The sequence below is a fragment of the Tamandua tetradactyla genome, chromosome Y (genome assembly GCF_023851605.1).
Source record: "Tamandua tetradactyla isolate mTamTet1 chromosome Y, mTamTet1.pri, whole genome shotgun sequence".
NCBI classification, from domain to species: Eukaryota; Metazoa; Chordata; class Mammalia; order Pilosa; family Myrmecophagidae; genus Tamandua; species Tamandua tetradactyla.
In genome coordinates this window covers 12,658,837-12,682,357 of record NC_135354.1, presented here as the reverse complement: position 1 = coordinate 12,682,357, position 23,521 = coordinate 12,658,837, and the positions used below count along the sequence as shown (strand labels likewise).

The 23,521-nt window shown below is 35.8% G+C and overlaps 2 pseudogenes; one reads left to right on the top strand and one right to left on the bottom strand.

Annotated features, from left to right (window-relative positions):
* Positions 1-220: 220 nt before the first annotated feature.
* On the bottom strand, positions 221-894 carry LOC143672526 (peroxiredoxin-like 2A pseudogene; annotated as a pseudogene).
* A 5,426-nt stretch (positions 895-6,320) lies between these two features.
* LOC143672525 (U2 small nuclear ribonucleoprotein auxiliary factor 35 kDa subunit-related protein 1-like) lies at positions 6,321-22,354 on the top strand (annotated as a pseudogene).
* Positions 22,355-23,521: the final 1,167 nt, after the last annotated feature.

The following is a 23,521-nucleotide window of genomic DNA, read 5'->3' as shown; positions in this document are numbered from 1 at the left end:
GCCAGATTTTAGTTGAAATAACCCTCCTCTTTTATTTAGAGTTTTAACAGGTTTATTTTGGAGCTATTTTGGCTTATTGGGTCTCAATTTTAATGTATTCTAATAATCCGTACTGAGAACAAGATACAAATGGATTCTAATTCCTTAGAGACACTAGTGAAACATTAATTCATCCATGAACACAGGTGAGTGACCCCAGTTATCCCTGAGTTGGGCAGTTTCAATGAGATAATTTTTCCTCTAAGGCTGAGGTTTGTGGTTTGATCTTTCTAGCCCCTTCCAAAACAGAAACTGGGTTTACTTTGTCTCCAAATTCTTTCTCTCAGTGCTCAAGAAGTATATGTCCTGCTTTCCTGATCCGAACACAAGAACTCCCCAGGATGAAGGCTTTGTCTTCCAGGTTCCCGGTGAAGCCTCCATTCCAAACCCAGAAAAAGTTGTACCAGACACCCAAATGGAAGAATCCCATTAACATCACTTTCTGTCTTTGGAGACCATAGAACTTCTTCTTTTCCTGTGGGAAGACTTCTTTAAAATATTGCTGAAGTTCTGCACTTCAGTCCTGATCTGCTCCTTCACCACTGCATACAGTGGGATATCCAGATCATCCAACTTGAGCTTAGGGAGTATAGGTCTTACACCTTCCTCTCAACATAGGAAACAGCCTGGCCTACTTAAGGCCATAATCACAGCTTCATTCTTTTCCTAGAGCACCTCTGCTTTGAAAGTCCTTAGCTCCTTCTCCAGTGATTTTAGGTCTACATCCTCCAGATACTCCAGCGTCGCTTTCTTGGGCTTGGACAGAAACACATCTGTGTTGGCCAGGAGCAGTGCCAAGGCAGCAGTGCCCAGGACTCTTTCGCCAATGGATCACATCTCCATGATGAAGAAACTTGGGTCCTACTTGCCTGTCTTCAATTCCTGGTTTTGATCTGTGGGCTTAGGGTCTGCATGACTCTGGCTCAGCCCTTCTCTCAGATGCCAGATTCAGAAAGTTTTGAACAGATGGTGAGCTGTGGGAGACCCAGCCCATGCTGACATCACAGGCCTCACAGAGCTCTGGGTGCACACGTATGGCTTGTGCTTCTGGCCTGGGTGCAGACAGACCAAGCCCTTTTGAGCCCTTGGGGTCCTAGGGATCCCATGGCTTTTATTTATCTGAGGATGTCTTAATATCTCCCTCAGTTTTGAAAGAGAGTTTCACTGGATATAAAATTCTTATCTGATAGTTGCTTTTCTTCAGCACTTCAAGTAACTCAGTCTACTGCCTTCTTACCCCCATGATGAAAAACCATCCTTTAATCTTACTGGGATTCACTTGTATATAACATGTCACTCTTCTCTTGAAGATTTCAGAACTCACTCCCTGTCTTTCAAATGTAATATTGTAATCAGTAGATGGAAAGACATATTTTTCTTCATCTTTATCCTGATTGGTGTTTTCTGAGTTCCTCAGCTGTGCCAATTTGTATCTGTTGCTAAGTTTGTGAAGTCCCTGTCATTATTTCTTTGACTATCCCTTCTGCCATTTTCCCCTTCCTTCTCATTCTGAGACTCCCATAACACATATAATTCTTTTTTTTTTTAATTTTTTTATTAATCAAAAAAAGAAAAGAAATTAACACAACATTTAGAAATCATTCCATTCTACAAATGCACTCAGTAATTCTTAGTATCATCACATAGATGTATGATCATCATTTCTTAGTACATTTGCATCGATTTAGGAAAAGAACTAGCAAAACAGCAGAAAAAGATATAGAATGTTAATATAGAGAAGAGAATTAAAATAATAATACTAACAATATATATATATATATAAAGGAAAAAGAAAAAAACAAAAACAAAAGATACAAACACACAAACAAACAAACAAAAAACCATATTTCAGGTGCAGCTTCATTCAGTGTTCCAACCTAGTTACATTACACTTAGGTATTATTGTGCTGTCCATTTTTGAGTTTTTGTATCTAGTCCTGTTGCACAGTCTGTATCCCTTCAGCTCCAATTACCCATTATCTTACCCTGTTTCTAACTCCTGCTGGTCTCTGTTACCAATGATATATTCCAAGCTGATTCTCGAATGTCAGTTCACATCAGTGGGACCTTACAGTATTTGTCCTTTAGTTTTGGGCTAGACTCACTCAGCATAATGTTCTCTAGGTCCATCCATGTTATTACATGCTTCATAAGTTTAGTCTGTCTTAAAGCTGCATAATATTCCATCGTAGGTATACGCCACAGTTTGTTTAGCCACTCGTCTGTTGATGAACATTTTGGCTGTTTCCATCTCTTTGCAATTGTAGATAATGCTGCTATAAACACTGGTGTGCAAATGTCCATCTGTGTCTTTGCCCTTAAGTCCCTTGAGTAGATACCTAGCAGTGGTATTGCTGGGTCGTAATCCATTCTGCCATTCTATGTCTTTTGATTGGGAAATTCAGTCCATTAACTTTTAGTATTATTACTGTTTGGATAATATTTTCCTCTACCATTTTGGCTTTTGTATTATATATATCATATCTGATTTTCCTTCTTTCTACACTTTACTCCATACCTCTCTCTTCTGTCTTTTCATATCTGACTCTAGTGCTCCCTTTAGTATTTCTTGCAGAGCTGGTCTCTTGGTCACAAATTCTCTCAGTGACTTTTTGTCTGAGAATGTTTTAATTTCTCCTTCGTTTTTGAAGGACAATTTTGCTGGATATAGGAGTCTTGGTTGGCAGTTTTTCTCTTTTAGTAATTTAAATATATCATCCCACTGTCTTCTAGCTTCCATGGTTTCTGCTGAGAAATCTACACATAGTCTTATTGGGTTTCCCTTGTATGTGACAGATTGTTTTTCTCTTGCTGCTTTCAAGATCCTCTCTTTCTCTTTGACCTCTGACATTCTAACTAGTAAGTGTCTTGGAGAACACCTATTTGGGTCTATTCTCTTTGGGGTGCGCTGCACTTCTTGGATCTGCAAATTTAGGTCTTTCATAAGAGTTGGGAAATTTTCAGTGATAATTTCTTCCATTAGTTTTTCTCCTCCTTTTCCCTTCTCTTCTCCTTCTGGGACACCCACAACACGTATATTTGTGCGCTTCATATTGTCATTCAGTTCCCTGATCCCCTGCTCAAGTTTTTCCATTCTTTTCCCTATAGTTTCTGTTTCTTTTTGGAATTCAGATGTTCCATCCTCCAGTTCACTAATTGTAGCTTCTGTCTCTTTAGATCTACCATTGTAGGTATCCATTGTTTTTTCCATTTTTTCTTCTTTGTCCTTCACTCCCATAAGTTCTGTGATTTGTTTTTTCAGATTTTCTATTTCTTCTTTTTGTTCAGCCCATGTCTTCTTCATGTCCTCCCTCAATTTATTGATTTGGTTTTTGAAGAGTTTTTCCATTTCTGTTCGTATATTCAGCATTAGTTGTCTCAGCTCCTGTATCTCATTTGAACTATTGGTTTGTTCCTTTGACTGGGCCATATCTTCAATTTTCCGAGCGACATCCATTATTTTCTGCTGGTGTCTGGGCATTTGATCAGATTTCCCTGGGTGTGGGACCCAGCTGGTTGAAAGGTTTTTCTGTGAAATCTCTGGGCTCTGTTTTTCTTTTCCTGCCCAGTAGGTGGCGCTCGTGGTGCTCGTCTGTCTGCACGGCAGTCGGCCCAGGAAACCGCGCGTGGAGGCGGGGGTCGCTGGCCGACGCGGCTTGGGAGAGTGCCGGTCCTAATTGCCCAGCTGGCCCGAAATGCCAAGCGTGACGGGAGGGCCCCGCTATCCAACGTTCCCAGTCAGACTGGGGAGCCACGTGCGTGGAGGGGACCCCAGTCGCCAGCCGCCCCGGCGGGGAAAACGTGCACCCCTCAGGTATCTCACCGCAGCAGATTCTCCCTGCCCGTTCAGCTGTTCCAGAATGGGGTACGCTGACTTTTTGGTCTCTGTCGTGACTCGGGGAGCTGTTTATCGTATTGTTTCTGTTTCTTTAGTTGCTTTTCTGGAGGAGGAACTAAGACCCGCGCGTCTTACTAAGCCGCCATCTTCTCCGGAAGTCAACACATATAATTCTTGTGTGTGTTTCTTTGACTGTCAGACCACGTTTGCTTTTTTATGTGTGGCGGGATCACAATTTTTTCTCTTCCATGTGAATATCCTGCTTTCACAGCACCATTTTTTGAATTTCATTTTCTTTCCTTCATATATGTATACAGTGTATGGGCCTGGAATAGAATCCAGGTCTCCTGCATGACAGGCTGAGAATTCTAGCACTGAATTACCCATGCATCCCTATGCTTGCTTTTAAATATTTCTTTATTACTTCATCTCAGCCTGATTCTTTTCAAGTGTATTTTCTTCAAGCTCACCAAAGTTTTTCTGCCATCACCATTCTGCTCCTGAAATTCTCCTGGGCTTTTTTCATTTCAGCCACTGCTGTCTTTATCTCCAATAGTTCTATTTGATTCCTTTTTAACATTTCTACTTCTTTACACACATCCTCATATTGTTCATTCATTGTTTTATTTATATAGGATCTTTGGTGCCTTTCCTTTGTTCTCTTTCACGTCTTTAAGCACTTTAAGGTAGTTTTTAAAGGCTTTTTCAGTATACCCATATTTTTTTCTTCTTTGTTGACATTTTCTGAATATTTGCTCTCTTCCTATGGCTAGTCCATTAGTTCCTGTTTCTTTGTTTTGTACTCTTCATTTCACACCATATATTTTAAAATGTTCACTCTGAGATTTACTCCATGGACTGTTTCTTCAGTTTGTAACCAGCTGGCTGATAGATTTTCTTAAGCTTCACCCCTCCTATACAAAACGTCTGACCAAGGTGAATTCAATTTGCAGGGTTTTCCCTGTCTTTCTGGGTCTCTGTTTTGTCCTGAGTTTTTTGCTTGTTCCTTGTTTTGAAGTTCCCCTGTTTATAGGAGTTTGGCTGTCTCCTCTGTTTCCTAGGTTATAGTTCTAAGGCAGAGAAAATGTTCCAGTGAAAGCAAGTTTATAAAAATGTCCAAATTAATGAGGTTACCTTCACTCAAGAAAGGCCGATAAAGTTCAAGGTTTCTTTCTCATCTGGAAATGCACATGGTAAACATGGCGAGGTCTGCTAGCTTTCTCTTCAGACTTCATGCTGCATGAAGCTCCCCTAGGGACTTGTTTCTCCCTCATCTCCAAAGGTCTCTGGTGGTGTGGGCTGTTTGCTTTGTGTCTCTTGTCATTCTGTCAACATTTTCTGCTCTGTCAGAATCTCCAACTTTTTCCAAAGTGCTTCCTCTTTTAAAGGGTATCAGTAAAGTAATCAATAAAGGAATCAGTAAAGAATCAATCTGAGTTACTTGAAGTGCTATCCGAGGGAAGCTAGGAGGGCAACAGGTTGCAGGATGGAGAAGATTCACCTTGGTCAGATGTTTGGCAAACATGGTCTGACAGCCAAAGAAACAAACACAAGAAATATATGTGTTATGGGAGTCTCAGAATGAGAAGGAAGGGGAAAATGGCAAAAGGGATAGTCAAAGAAATAATGACAGGATTTCACAAACTTAGCAGTGGATGCGTGGAGTCACATCTCTCTCTATTCGAAACTTCATAACCACAGTTGGGTGAGTCACATCTCTGTGGAGACAACCTAATCAGGTTTTCAACCTACACTACTGAATAGCAATTAAGACAAATAGTAGCTCCCACAAGATTAATCAGCTTTAAAACATGGCTGTTCTATGTTTTGGAAAGGGTACATAAACCTTTCCAAACCAGTGCCTAGGGGATAAACCGCTGGCCTGCCTCCATCCCATTCCGTCCACCCTAAAAGTTTTTCAAATTCCTTTCCTTGATAATCGTCAATTACATTCTAAATTTGATTGTCAAATTCCAGCTTTTCCTGCAGATTCGCTTCCTGGTTCCTTTGTTTATGTTGATCTGCCTGAGACTTCGTCCTTAACCTTCTTTACTGGGGAAAGTGCATCTTCCTCCAGAACAGACATATGACACCTCTCCCTGAATCCTCAATTGGGCTATGCCATGCAAACTGCATCTTTGCATGCATCTTTATATTATCTACACATTGATATGACTGTAAACTCATTGAGAGCAGTAATTGCACATTTGTGACACCAGCAGTTAGGCTCTCTTATTAACCTGGCAGGCGTGAGTGTAGAGGGTGGAGTCTGGAGTTGTGTGTAAGGCACTGAAAGAGCTGCAAAGAAGGTGGCACAGCCGGAGGAGCCCTTAAGGTCAGACAGTTGTGTGTGAAGTGGGAGGGCAGTTGTGCAGCTGTGGGCAGGCTGAAGCTTCGTGGGTGGATGAGGAGAAAAGAAGGAGACGTGTGATGTGAACCGCCTATGACATGGGAAGATAGAGATAAAGCACTCGCGATGTACAGTAGAATTGCTTTAGGGAAGCAACACTAGAGCATTTTCGGGTAGGGGACGGTTATTTCATAAAAGTTTCGGAGAGCAAAGAGCCAACTTAAACCTTCCGCCTGCTGGTCTGACCGCTACTCATCTGAGCCTGGGTCTTGCAGCCGCGCAACACTGCGCTTGCTCGCGCAGCAGCGCCATCCTCCCCACCCTGCCCGTAGGTTCTTCTTTACAAATTGAGTAGGTAAACGCAATCTAGATCCTGACCACCTGATTTGTAAAATAAACCTTTGAAATATAATCCATCTTTAAGTTAAAAACTAGTAATATGAATGTCTGAGGCACTACATTTAAGATAGCATCACTCGTTATAATTGGTTAGTTTTAAAATGAAACATCTTCTGATTTATTTATTTATTTTTACTTTTCTCCTTTCTTATAACCTATAGCATTCTTTTATTTTTTTTTTTAAATACAGGTCACATTGTAGTTTTATTTTCCTCCTTTCAACAGTTTAGGTGTTTGGGGACAAATCATGAGAATCTCTTAAGAGCATAGAGAAAAAAAAGTCTGAGGTTTATGGCAGAAGAAGCCAGGCTTCATTGTGGTGCCATCATGAAATCACTACCCTTAAAGCGAGTAAACTGGAAGAGCAGTACTTTCTGAACGTAAAAAGCTAGATGTTGCTTTTAAATTTGTTTATAATCTTTTATGGCACCAAAAACCACTAATAGGAAAGGCTTAATGTCAGTTCTTTAATGGAAATGCCATAGATACACATACATGAAACATGGAAATAGTAGTTTAAACTATTACCTGTGGGAAGAGGGTTGCTGGAACGTAGTTCTTTTCCAAGATTTCTACTCATATCTTCTGGCTCTCTTATTTCTCTTATCTCTCTTAAGTGCTTTACAGAAAATGGTTTTTATGATATTTTAATCTTTTCCAAAACATCATTTTGCCATCATGTGTATGTATGTTATGCATGTGTGTCTTTGTAGATTTCCTTTGACTTATCTGTTTTATTATTTTGATTTTTATCATTAAATTGATAGACGAAAATTACATGAGGATTGGTTACTAAGGGAGCGAAAGGCACAAGAAGAATTCAGGACAAAGAAGGAAAAGGAAGAGGCAGATGAAAAATTGCAGGAAGAACAATTGGTCCGGTATTCTTCAAATTAATAACTAATAAGGTAATAAAAATAACGGTTACTTAAAATTCACAATGACCTTAAACTTAAAAACTGATACTGCCCTAAAACAACTAAAATTGCTTCATCAATTTATTTAATTTTTAAATTAATTTCTTCATTTATTTTCCTCATATTTAAAATGTTTTTAGAAAATGAATATGGAAAAAATGACCTTTCTTTCTGTTTTCCTTTAAAGAGAAAGCTGAAGAAAATATGGGAAGAACAGAAGAGAAAAGAAAAAGAACAAGAGGAGCAGAAACTACAGGAGAAAAGAGAAAGAGAGGTAATTATTGACACAGAAAGATAAATACATATCCTCTTAGAGCGTAGATATGAGAGTGATGAATTTGACAAGTAAACTGTCAAATTTACTTGACACTTTCATACTTCCTATGAAATGAGCTATTTGAAATGATCTTTTTTGTTTTCATCTAGAAAACTAAGTCAGTGAGAACATGCACTGTGTCTTTTTCATTGCTCCATATCCACACACTAGAGAAATATCTAGCATACAGCAGAAACACATATTATATGTTCCTTAAAATATGCTTAGAATATACTTCATTTTTCTCATTTCTAGTCTCACTAGACTTCCTTTACAAGGAGATTAAGCTTTAAACTGATCCTGGAAAGACATCTATTGGAGATTATACTATTAAAACTGAAACTGATTCCTCTCTATAAAAATTGAGTGCTAAAATCTAGTGTGATTTTGTCTCACCTGAAAAGTATTGCTCAAACTAGAGTTCTAAAATTCCCAATGGAATTATTTGATGATCTGTCATCTGGGACACAATAAAAAAGGTTGTGCAGAGTATTTCTAGCCCATCATGATTAAGATGAAAATAAATACATTATTTCCATTTTATAAGATAGTTAACTATCCAATATTATGTTTCAAGTAGCATTATCATCGAAAAGGCATATGCTGATGGGTAAGTCAAGGAAAGATGAACTGTAATCTCTTTTAAGATATTAAGAGAGAGAAGCAAGATACCATTTAAATGACAGTACCAGAAAATATGTATTTGTATATAAAACTATATAGTTTTTTAAAAAATATGCAGTTTCTAGTTAAGTGCTAGAAAGAAATAACATGGAATTATTTCTGTGTTACTATTCTGTGTTGCTATCCATGTTACAGTGATAGGTATAGGGAGTTATTTCTTTAGATTGCATGGTCAAGGAAGATGTGCGAGGTGCTAATGTTTGAGCTGAAACTGAGCGCAGTGATCTCAGGGAGAAAAGTTTGAGGCAGAAAGAAGAGGGCTGAACATGGAACTGAAAGAGGGCCAGGATGCCTGAAACCTGGAGACCAAAGGATAGAGCAGAAGGGGATGAGGTCCAGAGACGGCTGCGTCAGATGATGTAAGGATTTTTGGGCCATGGGGAGGAATTTGGCTTTTATGCTCAGTGTAATAGAAAGTCACTTGAAAAGTTTTTAAGCAAGATATAGCTTCATTTAATTCATAGTTTTACCCTTTAATGGATCATTCTAATTTTTGCATGAACAATGGGGAGTGAGGAACTGTGAGAACAGAGGCACGAGTGGAAATACACTGTCCCGTTTGAGGGTTAGTCTTCTAGTTAGGAGATTATAATGGTTTGGATTATAGTCTAAAGATAAATACACAGATTTCTTAATGTTGAGGCATAGTCTACGAACTCTAGACAATACATTGATTGGGAGGAGGGAAGGGAAAGGGAGAAAGATTCAAATCATACTCATAGGAGTTTAGTGTGTGCACCATATACTGAGATAGAGCATTTCGAGATGGTGCAGGGAGAAATAGAGAAAAATGTTGTTTTGTGCAAGTTGAATTAAACTTGACTAGACAGAGTTATCGAGTAACTCTGTTGAACATAATTAAAACTTATCTATAAATGGCAGTTAAGTAGAAATTTACTAGCATATTGCAGAACTTCCTTTTTAAAAAGCTTTTTCTCATAAATCCTGATTTCAATTTTTCTTGTTACCTGTGTAGCTAGCATTGTATTTTATAAGATTCACAAATACTTCTTAAAAACTAGAATGTGGTGTATATGATAAAATATACTAAATATTGCATATTGAAGCTATTATAAGAAAATACTTGATTGTTTTCAATATGATATTTTAAATTGCATATTTGAATAATAATTCTCAGCTGTATGTCCTTTGAAAGCTTTTAAAAGATTGGTATTGTAGATCCTGATAACTTCTGTATGTTTGTGTTTAAAAAAATATTATATATATAATTCTTAAACAGAACAACCTGATGCGACTTACTTGCAGGTTTCATTAGTTTTATGTTTACATCATTTGTAGGAAGCTGCGTGGAAGATTTTCAATCAGGCTGAAAAGGTATTTCAAAACCTTTCACAGTGAATTTGAAACTGTAACCATTTCTTTGAAAACAATACTTCCACCAGTCTTAGTTTTTCAGGTCACTCCTAGGTATCTGAAATCACTTATGGTTATGATATTCATACAATAAGAACAAAAATATATTGATGAACAGAAACTTGGTATTGAATCACCCCTGTGACTATTTATAGACTCTAGAGAATTTATGCATTGCTATCACCCCCCAAGTCGATTGTTTTACTTGATTTAGAGTAACATATTTCTATCAGTGGTGGTTCTTAATAAGTACTTACATCCTTTTCAGGGTGGATAGACAGAAGATATCTTTTTTCACTGCTCTTAGTAGCAGTAATCATGCCTAATAAGGAGAAATATCAAGAACCCAAAAGACAACTATAGTTCACTTATCAGAATAATTGTATTATCTCGATTGTATTTTGTAACTTACATAGACATACTGGTAAATGAATCCACTTTTATTTTTGACAAAATCTTTCAGTGTATTTTTAGATATTTAAAATTTCATGATTTTTTGCTCTACCAATAAGTCTTTGTTATTTTTAATAGTTAGAAAATAAGGCTTTGTGGCAAAACCCACAACTACCCATGGATTTAAGAATAATGGAGAAAGATCGAGTTAATTGTCCATTCTACAATAAAACAGGGTCTTGCAGATTTGGAGCTAGGTAACTAACTTTGTTTTTATTATGTCAAAATTAAGGGAGTCAAGAACGCTGAAATTTTTGAAGTTTTATTTGGGTGAAAGGCACTCTGGATTCAGTATAAAGTGTTCATAATTAAGTATCTGTTGAATTGTTACTGTTTTTCCAGATCCTCAAGAGGTTGTTTTCAGCTTCTCCCCTACCTGTGCTGTGGGTGGGTTTAGTCTGCTTCTCTGATGTACACTTCCGTTGCATTCCATGCTTTTTGAAGACCTTTTGCTTTTTTGTCTTCTTCTTGTACTTGTGTTGTGAATGAATATTGGGAAACTTAGATGGGAAAATCATTTATTTTTGCTATTTCGAGAGATTAGTGCAACTTGAATCTTGCTTTTTGATTAGCAAACATTTCGTACAAAAGTAAGCTGTAAAAAAATGCCATGCCCAAAGGAATTTCACGAAGGACAGAATCAGAGCACATTGAAGAGAAGTGTTTTAATTCACCACTTTTAGTTACTGTGTTCAGACTCAAGAAAAGACCTCTGGCTTCAGAAACTGGCCTGCACAGATATCACTTTGGATTTAAAATTCCTCCCCATGGCCCTTAGTTCCCTCATCTGCAAAACAGATTTAAAAAATATATATATTGTCACCTTTATAAGGAGTTTGTGAGGATGAAATGCATGAATGCATGGATGCAGAGAAAGCATGTAGATCAGTGCCTGGCACCCTGTACTCTACATGTATTGATGGTAGATTCATTACTTTATTGTTTCTGTTTTTTTTTTTTCTGAGAGACTCGTCTTGTTCTCTTTTTTAATCAGTGTTTTTGAAATGAAGTAATTATTTTGAAAAACAGTGTTGATATCTTCATGCACTCGGCAAATATTTGGGCACTTATGCTGGGCACTTGTAATTTTTATAACTTGGCTCATTTATGATTAAACTCAATAGGTAAATAATTCATAATGTTTAAATGAATCCAGCTGTGATGAAATCTACAGAACAGACATTCTAACCATAATCTGAACTGTTTTATTAATCCTAAAAAGGGATATGATTAGACAAGTTCATATGGATTTCATAAAAATTGTCATCTCTCATGTTTTATTCAAAAATTATCTGTGCCATGAGGATTTTTCCTTCTTTAAAAGCCTCTCTTTTCCTTTTCACTTTAAGTTCTCAGAACTTTTTACATTTCATCAAAACAGTATTCAGTCTTGGATGTACATTAGGATCACCTGGAAAGCTTTAAAAAGCTATGTCCAGACTCTACATCAAATTAAATCATAATCTCTAGGACTAGACATCTGTATTTTTGAAATATCTCCAAGGGTTTTAAAGTGCCTCCAGGATTAGCAGGCTAGTAATGTAAAATATATGTCTTTTCATATTTTATAGTGGGGACTGTATGAGAATAAACTTTCTCTGAAATAATTCACATGGTTTGGTTAATGGTAAAAGCCTCCTCTTGAGGTTCTGGGAACTAAAGAAAGGAGAGAAGATATTTTTTTCCTTTTGAATTGTTTCCTTGACATATGTCTAATCTCATTAAAAATGAGTGTTGGGCGGGCCACAGTCGTTCAGTAGGGTGAGTTCTCACCTGCCATGCTGGAGTCCTGGGTTTGATTCCCAGCGCTTGCCCATGCAAAAAAAAAAAAAAAATCAGATTGATTGATGGTAAAAAATCACCCACAAAAGAAAAAAAAATGTACAGTGGTTTGTTTTGGAAAGAAAACTGCAACAAGACTTCACATTTGTGTAAGTAATTGAACTAAATTACATTTAAGCTTCTCCACCTGCATAATTCATTATTTATGGTATGTCTCTAATATTTCCTTCACTTTTAAAACTTGTGGTAGTCTGATTATGGAATTTCCTTCTGTTACATAAGTAAATGAAGAGGAGATGACCTAACTATTTCAGAAAATCAGTTGATTATTATGGAAAGAGAAGTAGTCTGTTTTGCTTTCAGAGTCATTTCAAGTAAATAGTGCAGTGGTGAGGTGGCCAAATCAGTTTGTGAACATTTCTTAGTATTTTCATAGGCATACAAAATCTCAGCATTAAAAGGTTAATATTTTCATAAGCATATGAAATTTCAGCATTAATAGGTTAAAGAGGAATGAAAATGATACAAGTATTTTCATTCTTCTAGTGATGAATTATGAGATTAAATTCAATGAATTAAAAGTTATAAGTTAGCATCATCCCTTCAGATAAATTTATACTTCTTCTGTTATAAACAGCCTTAGAGGCTTCTTCTGGATTATCCCTTATTAAGTTTGTCACATGACCAGAAAAACATTTGTATAACCTAAACATCTCTTTTACTGCTTGTTTTTGTAATGAGGACAGAGTTTGATTTTCAAACCCTTGTGGGATTTTTGTTGCTGTTGCTTTTTATATGTTTCTTGAGTGGCAGCTTTAAAGAGCGTGTTTCTTTTACCCTTAAAAGAACATAATCACTGATTAACAGTGAACTTCATTTATTGAAAACTTATATCTCACCTTACTTACAGAAGTAAATTATAGAAGCTCACTAAATTTTATTTATGGAGTACTTATACATACCTAACCTAGTTCCAGAAGAGATTTATAGAAGCCCATTATCAACTCCACTGTAAAACACAGAAAATTGAGAGCAAAGAGAGAAAGAGAAAGCAAGCATTTTGAGAATGTGCAATAATAATTCTTACAAAAAAGGAAAAACAAGTGTTGTTTTGGAAGATGCAGATTTTCCTGCCACCCAATTCTAAATGGAATTTTACATATAAAAGATATTGAGCAGGAGTCAAGAATAACATTGACAGATTTTTACAACAGATGCGTATATAATTTTCATGAGAATGTTTCTAACAAAGATCTTCAGTAAATGATTGAAGCCTAATTTAGTGCGGAACTTGGTGGTTCTATGAGGGACAAACCTGGGGCCAAGAAATAGTCTTCATCTTGAACAACTCCTTTTTTGTAATACCCATTGGTTATCTGAACATGCCCTTGATAAGAGAAAAAGAGGGGGAGTCAGGGTACACTCAGATATCCACAACATTTATCAGCCATCGTTTCTCTACAGTAATGTCTAACTTGTTTTCCTGGCAGCCTGACTCAATTCAAGTATTTAGGTATTGAATATGTATAGCATATTCTAATCCAGTGGTTCCCAGATTATGGCTAATTTTTAGAACAAGGTAGGGGTTAATATGAAAATATGAGTTCCAAGTCCCCATCTGTTGAGTCTGATTTTAGCTTGAGGACAGCACCTGAGAAATCTTAGTACTTCTGATAACTGCACATATGTGACACCACTGCTTTAGACAGCCTTTCCACAGATAAATTCTCTTACTTAACTATAGGAAGGAACTATAGGGCTGTCCTTAAAATATACTCACATTGTATCGACTACCGCCGGGTCAAGATGGGATTTTCCCTAGATGGGGATCTTGCCTGTGTTCTGAAGGTGATAAATGCTTATTTGACACTCTAGGAACTAGGCCAAGTTCATTTAGGTATGTAAAACATAAATAGAATTTTGGTTCCTTGATGTGCCGCATACTTAAAAACTTTCAATACACTGCTAACCCTGCCATACAGAGTAAATGATCACTCTTTCTTCTCTGGATAGTTATACTTAGAAAGAATGATCTCATAAAATGTTGAGTAATCTAGCAGGTCATTTGGAAAATATAAAATTTCACCTTAATGAGCACTGAATGTTTCTGGTCACTTTGAGCATTCTATGCTTTATCATAGTAGTGATATAGATATATATTATGGTCATGGAAAATGGGAACAATTTAAACATTAAGTAATTTCATGGCCATTTTTTTTTCTAACCCTTGCCCTGTGTGTCTTCAGCTTTTTGTCTTCCAAAATTCTTTGGTTCTTTTTTGTAAAAATTTTGTTATATTTTTACAATTGGAAATCTAACTAGAACATTTTTTATTAATTGGAACCTAGAGTTAACCTTTTTTCATTTAATTTTAGAAAGAAGTAAAATAGAAATTAGAGTAATATCAGGGATTTTTTTTATTTACTCAGGTACAGCATAATTTAGCTCAGTTTTAATAAAAATTCAATAATATTTTACAATATAATGAACAGGCAACAGGTTAATTCTGATCTGTTGGATCCTTTTCTTACCAGCTAGAGAAGTCACAGTATGCCTCACTAGACCTTAGTTTCCTTATTTATAAACTGTCCTACAGGATTGTAAGTATCAGAGGGAAAAAATGTAAAAATGCTAAGCAACTATCAAGTGCTTGACATCTGTGAAACTGAAATATTCCTGTAACTTAGATTACTCTCATTTCTAAGTGTTTGAGTAAAAGAAGATTGCACAGAACCTGGTTGTATTATCAGTCTCACCTTTCTCTGAAAAACTGTATGATAGTTTTTGTTCACTGTTATTGCCAGTGAGCCTTATTTTTCCCTAGGGTTCAACATTATGAGACTTCCTTAATCTTATTAAAAGGTAGCTCAGTAGCATAAGGCTAATAAAATTTCCAACTTTACATTTTAAGAAGAAACAATGTTTTGATCAGTCTTAAAACCGTTTTCTTGAAGGTTGAAATTTGATATCTGAGTCTAAAAATTAAGTCAAAATAGCCAAGTTACTTGAGTCTTTACCTCAAAGTTTAAAGCAAGCTTTTAATGTTTTATTTTTAACTAGTATACTGGTGAATTTAAGGGGTATTTTCCCTTGGCAGATGTTCATGTGAACATAATTTCTCATCCTCGAGTCCTACCCTTCTTATCAAAAACATGTTAATGACATTTGGAATGGAGCAGTGCAGACGAGATGACTATGACCCTGATGCTAGCCTGGAGTACAGTGAGGAGGAAACCTACCAGCAGTTCGTCGAGTTCTTTGAAGATGTGCTGCCTGAATTCAAGAATGTGGGGAAAGTGATTCAATTCAAGGTCGGCAATATGTGTGGCGAAGGTGGTGAATTTGCTTTGCACTAAAGTCTTCAGTGGGGTGAGAGAACAAGGGAGTATAATATGTACCTAAATGGAGAGGTACAGTTCTGGTCCAGTGTCTGGCCCTTGGCAATCAGTAAATGTCCTTTATCTCTCCTTTTCCAGCCCTCCTCATTACCAGTACAATGTAGATCCTAGACAAAATCACAACATGTACTAGCATGATATTTTTGAATCATAAGGTCTAGATTGGAAAGATTAACTCTTTTCTAATGTTTGAATTATTTATAGAAAATCCTCTGAAAATAATCATCTGTTCTTTTGAAAATTAGACACTACAATCTGATAACAAACGCATTACGTTCCCTTCTTTGTAGTTGATTTTCTAGGTATAGTGTAACACAACTTCATTTACTAATTTTTTGGTGGCATTGTGTCAAAATGCCTAGTTGCACCTTGCACCCATTGGGCTCTGTCTTTCTTCTGGAGCTACTCAAGAACCTAAATCTTGATTCACTTTTTGTAGTGTTTTTACTAATTAAATACTTGTAATATAGAACATCATGTCTCCAAACTGATAGTTATATGATGTTGATAGTAGGTGAAGGAGTGATATGTAAATTATCCATAATTATTTTTAAATATTCTTTATGGCAAAAGTAAAGGCAGATGTAATACTTGATGTTTTCAACCATCCATTAGTTGAATCCTACTTTGTTTGTAATTTCATCAGCTCCTAACCTGAATGATTTTGTTGTGTTATGTCAGGCAAAATGTCACACAATTTGGAAAACAATAGGATTCAAACTATGGATATTTTCTGCTAGTCTGAGGAATTACACAGGAATTGAAACAGCCAACAAGTAGAACACCTGCTAATCAGTAACATTCATGAAAGTCAAGCTGATTTCAATCAGGATTTTTCAAGGATTCTTTCAAAACTTCTTTCCCTGCTAGTCTTTGTTTTGTCTTAGGCACCTTTCTGTCCTTGCACAACTAATACAGACTTAAGCAGAAGTGCCTGGTCATACACTAACATGTACAAAAGCACACACACATAAACCTGTTACCATGTTACAGCACTGGCCATGACATATGGTTTGACTCTTGTATATGCAGCTTGACCTCTACGTGCATTTCCTCACCCACAAAGGGATAGGATTGGATTTAAATAGTGCTTTCCTTCTTAGGGACTCTAGGTTTATACTGCTTCTGACAATCACAATTACATTTACAGAGGAGCCATTTTCAAAATCACAGACTAGTTGATAGAAATTGGACAGTGTGAGTCTTTACTATAAAAATATGAATTCATCATGGAAAATTGTTTAATGGCTCTTTTGGCAACATCGAGCTAAATGTTTCCTGCAGCCCCTTGCACACAACTAAAACTGAAACATGAGGCTTTGCACACATCGTTTTTAGTATGGTGTTATTAATTGCCATTGAGTACTGCTCTTGCCTCTCTTTAGAAGATATAATAAAAATGTTCAGGAACAACTTTGTAAAATTACAGGCTTGAATATAAAAGCAGAACTTGAGTATGGATGTTTGATCATCCATTTATATATATGGTTATATAAAATAAAATAAATCAGATTGTATTTTTGAAGGTAAAAATGGTAAAAGTTCAGCCTCAGTAATAGGAGTAGTGCATGTTAAAATAGATATTTCACACCTCGGAGGCAAAAGTTCATAAAATCTGTCAATACCAAGAGTGAGTGAGGATATGAAAATAATGAAACGATTTTGTGAGCAATCTATTATAACTTTGCGAAGATAAAGGTGCCTGAACCTCTAAATCAGCACTGAGAGTGCTACCTTTGCACACACAATGTGTGTCACATGCAGAGAGAATACTACTACAGCACTACAGTGGATTAGAGGAATGGATGAATTTGATAATTTGATATGTCCAGCTTACAGTAGTTAAAATGGGTCATTACATTAAGTAGGGATTAGAATCTAAAATAGGACATGGAATAAATACTACTTTAAAGTTGAAAACATGCAAAGCAATATGCATGTTATTTATCTACCTACCTACCTATCTGTCTATCTATATGTGTAGCTTTGTACATATCTAGATATGTAACTATCCATATATAAAAATGTATATGTAAGTATAAATAAAATATATCTGTTTATGGAATACATAAATATATGCTTGTGTGTACATTTGTATATTTGTGCATATGTAGATGTAAGTGTATGTTATGTCTGTTTGTGCTTGGAACATAAAGGAAACACCCAACCTCAAGACAGTACTTATTTATGTTTTAGAGAATAGGATGGAAGGGCTATATTTTTACCATTTTACATATGTAAAAATTAACATTTTTGCTTATTTTGAAATTCTCAGTCCAAAATGGAAAATGTTAATGTTAAATTTCAGTAGAGTGTGCATGGGCTGATTTATTTTATACATGAGTGGAGCATTTCATGTTTATGAACAATTGGATCTGGATCAACAGAAATCAAATATTTGGTACCTGCAAAACTGCTGTTTCTGAGTTATGCCTTTAATAGAAGATTGTATGTTTTCTGTTTTGAAATCTTTTATTGATCATTGTTTTTGTTAATGTTATCCTGGGAAAACTGCATTATTGATTACATGATTTTTTTCTTAGTTTTTAAAAGTAGAATGCTTTATCGCCCTTAGGTCAGCTGCAACTTTGAATCACATCTAAGGGGCAATGTGTACGTTCAATATCAATCGTAAATACCCTCAACACAGACATATTGACATTTGTCACAGTTATGGGGTTTGTTTATTTTGACTTCTGGGATTCTTTCACTTAATATATAGCTTTCATGAACATTATACTTTAAAAACTTTAAATATTAAAAGCTGATATAGAGCTGTAGAAGGGATTTGAAAAGAATGCATTTTTATTTCATTCTTTGTATAATTATGGTTTTATATTTTTGTAATATTTTATTTATATAAATTTAATATTTAAAATACAAAGCTGAAAATGCACAAGTGGAATAAAAAATATAATATAAAAATATAAACATGAAGCTCAAAATAATCTCATAAAGTGCATTTGACCACCTAAGACAGTAGTATTTCTTAGTAATAGAAATACTTTGATGTACTTCTGCTTGTCTTGCTGTTTGCCTCTGTTGCTCCATGGCTAATGGGTTAAATTAGCCATTGTATAAGAACAGCAATCCTTGCCAAGGGGTGACTGGCACCAACAGTGGAATAATGCTTTTGCATTTTTAATGGTCAGTGGAAGCCTAGTATTCAGAAATTTGAGTACTTTAGTGAGGACTCCCTAGGTAGTATAATAAAGGCAAAACTGGCCTACGATAAATTAATAAAAGGGTTAATTAATAATAGAGTTAACCTGAATATTAGAATGTGGCTGAAAAGCACATCTCTGAATTTTTTTATCTAAAGGGAAGAAGAATGCCAAGCAGCCTTTTCTGTATTCAATGGACAATGGTATGCAGGACAACAGCTTCAGTGTGAATTCTGCCCAGTGACGTGATGGAAAATGGCAATTTGCAGTAAAATACACCCTGATGGTTTTCCCGTAATTGTTACACTGTTGGGTTAAAGGACATTGGAAAAAAACATATCCTTCAGAGGGATTATAAAATGAAAAACACTAGGCATAGCTTTTGCTGCAAATAATAGGTGATCAGAGATAATTACACAAAGGACATCATCTTTTAAATCTTGTGGGTTACACTATAGTAGAGATAGAGGTGGGGTGAGCATACTAGTCTCCTAATCCTCAACCCGGGCTCTGTACTCAGGAAGCCCAAGAATTCATGTCTGTAGAAGCTGTGAGTTTCCCTTACAACAGTTTCCAAGATGCTTTCTTTTCATTGGCATTCATCATTTAGCTGTGTTTTTTTTATCATTCCTAATGACACTTCTGTCATTGTTGCCACCCAAAGCATTACATGCCGTGGCCCCCATTTTACGTGAGAGCCTCCTTTAGAACATAGATACTGATATACTTGAGGATATATTTGGTTAAAGTGGCATGCTGCACAGTGACAGTCCAAGCTGGTCGTTTGTGCTCAGTCTTATCTGAAGCATAGCCTACGGTTTTAAGGGCCACATTATTTTTTATTGGTTTGTTTGTTTGTTATTTTGTGGGGTGCATGGACCAGTAATCCATTCTGGGTCTCCCACACACAAGGTGAGCCTTCTACCACTGAACCACTCATGCACCCAGGGCCACGTTATTTTTTAATTTCTCTCACAAGAGTTTAGCCTAACTACAAATGAAAAGAGATACAGCCTTAAAGGAATGTTTATCTTACCTTTTACTTTGTTTGTTTGCTTTACACTTGTCTGCTTATATTTCTATATTACAAATATAAAATATTAATCACACTAGAGTTTTAGTAACCTTGACTTAATGTCTTAATTTTAAAACCACTTACTATAGAAAAACCAAAAGATTACTTATTGAGAAAAAAAATTTCAATTTAAGTTTAAAAGCATGTGAGATAAAAGAGCTAGAATTCTCTTAATGAAGCCAGCTACTTTTGTCAATCCTGAAATTCAGTATAATCTCAGTGAATTGCTTCTGGTTATGGTTTTATTTATTTTATTTTTTCTGCATGGGCAAGCACCAGGAATTGAACCTGGGTCTTCAGCATAGCAGGCGAGAAATCTGCCTGCTGAGCCACCGTGGCCCGCCCCTGGTTATGGTTTTGATTGCCCCAACACAGGAGCATTTCAGTGTTTGAAATGCCAGATAATGTTGAGATTTAATTCACTTACCACAAAATCTGCTCTTTTAAGAATGTACAATGCAGTGGTTAATAAATTCAGAATTGTACAACCATCTTTTTATCTGGTTTTAGAATGTTTTCATCACCTCAAAAAAATGCATTATACCCATTGCAGTAACTCCTCATTCCCCACTCTCCTCATCCCTTGACAACCACTAATCTATTTTCTATCTTTGTGGATTTGTCTATTCTGGATATTTCATGATTGAAATCATATAGTATTTATCATTTTGTGCTTGGCTTTATTCACTTAGGATATCATAGTCAAGATTCATCAGTGTTGTGTAATGTGTTAGTACTTCATTCATTCTTCAAAATACTTTTCCATTGTTTGTACATAACATTTTATTTTGCCAGTCATTGATTGATGTACCCTTGGGCTGTTTCTACCTTTGGCTGTTAAATCTAATCCTACTGTGAAGATTTTTGTACAGATTTTTGCATGACTGTATAGATGTAGGAGTGGAATTGCATATAGTAGTTGTTTAACTTTACGGAAAATTTTAATTTTCTCCTACCAATTTCAATGAGTATCAGTTTCTCTACATCCTTGCCAATACTTGTTTTTCTTTTCTTTTCTTTTTTTTTTTTAAATAATAGCTATGCTTTGGGGAGTTCCCTAATGGCCAATTATTTTGAACATCTTTTCATGTGCTTTTCCACCATCTGTGTATCTTTATTCAAGAAATGTCTATTCATATCCTTTTCCCATTTTTTTAATTGGATTGTCTTATTATTGAGTTCTTCATATACTATCGATACTCCCTCATCACAGAAAGGATTTGCAAATATTTCCTTCCATTATGTGAGTTATCTTTTCACTTTCTTGATGGTATACTGTGAAGCAGTTTAACTTTGATGAAATCTAATTTATATGTTTCTTTTATTATTTGTTCTTTGAGTGTCACATATATATTTAGGAAATCATCACTAATTCATTTTCACAGAGATTTATTTATAGGATTTCTTCAGAGTTTTTATAGTTTCATCTCTTACAATTTTTTGTTTATAGTGTGAGTAGGGAGATATTTTTTTAAATTGTTTACATGCCTGTGAAATTTACTGTTTAAAAAAAAGTTTTTTGGAAACCCCTAAATCTTCTTGTTCAAATAGAAATAGATTTCATTTTTTATACGAATATTCCATTTTAAAGCCCTTGGTAGATTTAAAACTTAGGCCAGTGTTTATCATTATCATCTTAAAATGTTAGCGGAAATAAAGCACCCCCCACCTATATTTAGAACTCTCTTTGGCCAGTAGTAGTTTTCTTTCACAACCAGTATACCCGCAAAGGCTACCACCCTTGACTTGAAAAACTGATTCTTCACTGTTGATATCAGATCTAAATTGTACAATCAGTGAAATAATGAAACCCTTTAAAAGAAAATATGGTAATTGTTTTGTTCAGTTCTGAACCATAGTCTACTTGGGAAGTATTCTGGTTGATTAAAACTTCTAACTGGCTTTCACTCAGCGTCCCATTTGTTAGAGGATTTGAATATTTTTATATTTCTGAGAACCAAAACTAGAAAAAATAAACTTATGCTGGCCCTTTAAAAATAATAAGCAGTAAAAAAAAAATCTTGAACACATTTAAACATCAGAGGATAAAAAGGATAAATCCATCTACAGAATCCATAGTAGTAACTATTTTATAACTATTCCATTACAGGCTTATTTGAAATACAACAATGTCCAAGAGGAAAACACTGCAACTTTCTCCATGTGTTCAGAAATCCCAACAATGAATTTGGGGGAGTTAATAGAGATATATACCTGTCTCCAGATCAGACTAGCTCTCATCTTAGTAAGAACTCAGATAGGAGAGAGAGGATGGGCCACCCTGAGAAATACTATAGTAGGCCAAGAGGAAGAAGTCGTAGTTTGGATTATTCCTACAGAAAAAATGGGATATCTGAAAGGAAAAGGAAAAGTAGTTACAAAGGTAAGAAACCTCACAAACACATGTCAAAAAGTCATAGTTCACAAAACGGAGAAAGAGAAGGGGACTGTAAGCACTGTCAGAGCCAGAGAAGCCGGAGCCAGAGTTCTTCAACATCCAGGGCCTATGCCAGGAGTCAGGCAGGTAGTAGAGAGAGAAACATTTAGAATCCCAAATCCAAATAAATCTGCTTTCTTCCTAATGGAATGTGTATCTTATTGTGGCTGCTTAATGCTTGTCTATCTCAGATATATTAGTAAGACTCAATAAATCACATGAACTAGAATTCTTTCTAGAAATATTTTTATAATAGTCAAAGAATGGAAGAAAAAACATTGAGAAGTAGATCCATATACTATCATTATCAAAGATCAAGGCTACTGGATTACAGCTCAGCAATCAGGTATATCCTTCTGGTTGTACTAAAATACTAGATTCTAAAAAGAAATATCTATATCATGAATCAGTAGTCAATCATTTGTTAAATCCTCATTTCTCAGTTATACCTCCTTCCCCTTATTTGATCTTTCTCTTAATCTTAAGGGATATCTAGGCCGTAACAATTTTAACTTCTTTATGCTGGAAAGGGGTGCTGACTTTTAGGAGTAGAGGAATGAACCTGGTTGTAGTTTTGGAAGAGACTGGTGGCTCTGGGCTTCAGTATTTACCTGGCCTAGGACCGGTTTGGAGGCCTAAAATATCTGAAAAAAAAAAGTTACTAAGAAAAAATTTTATAGAGACTTACTTATAAGGGTATACCCTAGGGTTCTTAGTAATACCGTTTGTTAGGGCATACTAACGTACTGTCCCATCTCTGGTAGTCAGGTCCCACGTTGTCAGGGAGATTTACACCCCTCTGTCATGTCTCACATGGGGGGAAGTTTGTGAGTTTATCTATGGAGGTTGCTTAAGGAGAGGCCACATCTGAGCAGCCTAAGAGACTCTGAAGGCAACTTGGGCATAATTACATGCAGGCTTAGCTTTACAATTGCAGAAATAAGTTTCATAAGGCAAACTCCAAGATCGAGGGTGTGGCTCACTTAATTGGGAGTACCTGATATGTGAGAGAATTTTTTTAATTCTCCAGGTGGAGAAGTTTAGTGACTTTTTTCCCCAGCCCTCCAGGTGACTTTGCAAATACATTTTTATTTTCTGCCCAAAATACTGTGAAATATATCCAAATATTGCATTAACTTGTACAGAATAATTACATCTTGTTCCCCATTCTAGCTTTCATGTAATTAAGTTGTTTAAATGAACTGACAAATCAGGTTAAATTACATGGTGTGCCACAAATAATTCATATTTTGGCCCAAATAAAGATCTCTTCTTTTGGTCTCACATAGAGGTTG